This window comes from Solanum stenotomum, chromosome 8 (assembly GCF_019186545.1).
Source record: "Solanum stenotomum isolate F172 chromosome 8, ASM1918654v1, whole genome shotgun sequence".
Lineage (NCBI taxonomy): Eukaryota > Viridiplantae > Streptophyta > Magnoliopsida > Solanales > Solanaceae > Solanum > Solanum stenotomum.
The window spans coordinates 22,841,472-22,844,467 of NC_064289.1; the positions used below are offsets into that span (position 1 = coordinate 22,841,472).

Here is a 2,996-nt window from a genome sequence, read left to right on the forward strand (position 1 = left end):
GTGAGCGGGGGTGATGATTGGAATTAATCTCATATCGGTGAATGACAAGAACTTTAGGATTCCTTATAAGATTTGAACAATACTTACCTATGAAGTTGTTTGGACTCGAGTGTGGGTGTTTGATACGGGTGCGGATCTAGATGTTGGATCCTTCATGATTTAATTTTTAAGATTATGAGATATGGATCCATGTAGGGATACGAAAGTGGGGATTCGCCTAAAAATAATTAAAATATCTATAAATAGAGTTAGAAAACCTAAATTATGAGATATTATGGGAGAATCCTAGAAGGAGATTTGGAAAAGGAGTGACATAGAAATTTCTTTATAAAAGGTATTTCACTTTCTTCAATTTCACATTAACTTTTGTATTGATTATAGACAATCATTAAAACTGTCCACACTTACCCCCATCGATTATGGTCAAAGTACCAAGAATCATAGAAAAAAGGTACAAATACCCCCCTAGACTATTATTGAAATCACAGAGACACACCTTAACTAAACTAAGGTCTTATTACCCCCTGAACCCATTTTTTTTATAATTTTGTACACCTTTTCGGCTTACGCGGCATCCAAATATCTCCCACACGCTGAGTCACGGAATGTAGCACATAAGCCAAAAGGTGTACAAAATAATATAAAAAATGAGTTCAGGGGGTAATAGGACCTTAGTTTAGCTAAGGTGTGTCTCTGAAATTTCGGTCACAGTCTAGGGGATACTTATGTCATATCCCATCAGTTGACCAAATTGGACACGGATCCCACACTCATGTTGTGTCAATACGGGTGCGGCATCAAAAGTAAAGAGTTCGAGCAACTTAGCTCACCTATGAGTTAGTTTTTGAGGTTGAATTAGACGCAAGATTCATTTCTTTACAGAGTAGTAGAATCAGGTCATCCTAATTCATTGTTTCTAATGTTGGGTTCCTGTCTTATATTGTGGAGTCCCCACCATTTGTGGGATGAGAACATGAACTCCTTATATGATCTTGGACTATTCTCTTCTTATGAGCCCGTTTTTACAATTGAGTTACACCGAAATATCTTATCTTTACTATTCTTGGCAAATAATGATGATTCAACTGGAATTGCCTAGTGCAAGATATTAATCCATATTGGTGATCTGGGCTTTTGTCTAAATATACTGATATACAGTTCGTAGAAGTCATTTGTTAACATCTGGAATAATGTCATGAAATTTATGGTTTAAATTCCTCATTGTTGCACCTCATCATCTGTTGTTGGTTTTGTTCCATAATTTATTTCATGATTTGCAGCAATTGAAGGAAGAAACAGCAAACATTGCAAAGAAGATAGAGATCCTTGAAATTTCCAGACGGTATTGTAGTCAGTCTCAGCAGTTAAGTTTTTCAGTTTGAATGTAGTCTCTTTTTAAACAATTTCTTGGCCTATTGAATTTCAATGCTTAGGAAGATTTTGGGGCAAGGCATTGGATCATGTTCAATGAATGAACTTCAAGAGATCGACAACCAGCTGGAGAGAAGCTTGAAGATCATCAGGGCGAGAAAGGTATTACTCTCATCGTCATATAGTTTGACTTGACATGCAGTTTAAACAGTTTAAAAGAAAAAAAGAATTTTGAAATTTGTGTTTAAAAGTGTTACTAAATATAGATATGTGTTATTCTTAATTGAGATTGACTTAAAGAATGGTGAATCATATAAATTGAAACAGATGAAGTAATTAATATGCAATTCAGCTTAACATGTGTTTACATGATTTGACTTCATTGGTTAACCAATTCTTATGTTGGTCATTTTCTAGTGTCAGTTTTTTTAAAAAAAGAGAAATTTGTGTTTAAAAGTGTTACAAAATATAGATATGTGTTATTCTTTATTGAGATTGACTTAAAAGAACAGTGAATCATATAAATTGAGACAGATAAAGTAATTAATATGCAATTCAGCTTAACATGTTTACATGATTTGACTTCATTGGTTAACCAATTCTTATGTTGGTCATTTTCTAGTCTCAATTATTCAAGGACGAAATACAATGGCTAAAAGAAAGGGTATGATGATACAACTTCAATGCAATTTTACTAGTACTTGCTAATTTAATTTCACTGAATTAGCAAACACCCTTTTGTTTTCCTCTTGTGCAGGAGAGACTATTGCGTGAAGAAAATGCAAGGTTATCTGAAAAGGTGAACTCTCCCATAAATCTTCCTTTTTTATTTGAATTAATAATAATACTATCTATTTTAATTTGTGTCTTACTTTTTTTCTATAGTTTGTTTCAAAAGGAATGTCTTTTTCAATTTTTTGACAACTTTTTAGTTTCAACTTTGACATGTTTAAGACTACAAGATTAAAAAGCATTTTAGTACATCCTACATATTTTTAGTTTAGCACCGTAGATTCAAAAGTTTTCTTTACTTTCTTAAATTTCGTGTCAAAGCATATTCTAACAAACAAATTAAAACAAACAGAGGAATAACATATCACCTTGTCAAGTGGAAGCTTATGTTTATAGGACGACTCATGTAGTTACCCGTTCAATATTTCCTCTTTCCCCTAACTAGTATCCACATATTGAAAATGTTGCTGGGACTTCTTCAAATGTCGATGCATGGGTCTGTTGGATCCTTGAAAAGTGCCTTTTTTAAAGGATTTGATCGATATAATAATATTTTTAAAGAGTTCGAGCAGCATATCATTTCAACACGCAAAATCACTAGTTTGCAAGTTCAAGCGTTAAGAGTAAACTGTGCAACCATGACTGACAATTTTGCTAAAGAAATTTAGATCCAATAAATAAAAAATTATTGTATACACTATCCGTGCATGTAAAGACTTTTTACGCTACAAGTAAATTTTAAACAAGTTATAGAAGATAAATTACTATTTCCTCTGTTTCAAAAAGAATGACCTCCTTTCCTTTTTAGTCTGTTTAAAAAAAATGACCTATTTCCTTTTATTGGTAACATTTTAATTTCAGTTTTCCACGTGAAATTTTTGAGGCCACAAGAT

The 2,996-nt window shown here is 32.7% G+C and overlaps 1 long non-coding RNA gene across 1 annotated transcript; it reads left to right on the forward strand.

The window, feature by feature from the left end:
• Positions 1-1,432: 1,432 nt before the first annotated feature.
• On the forward strand, positions 1,433-2,170 carry LOC125874765 (uncharacterized). The gene is made up of 3 exons (XR_007447305.1): positions 1,433-1,533; positions 1,994-2,035; positions 2,129-2,170. It is a non-coding gene; the product is annotated as an uncharacterized LOC125874765 (long non-coding RNA).
• The last annotated feature ends 826 nt before the right edge of the window (positions 2,171-2,996 follow it).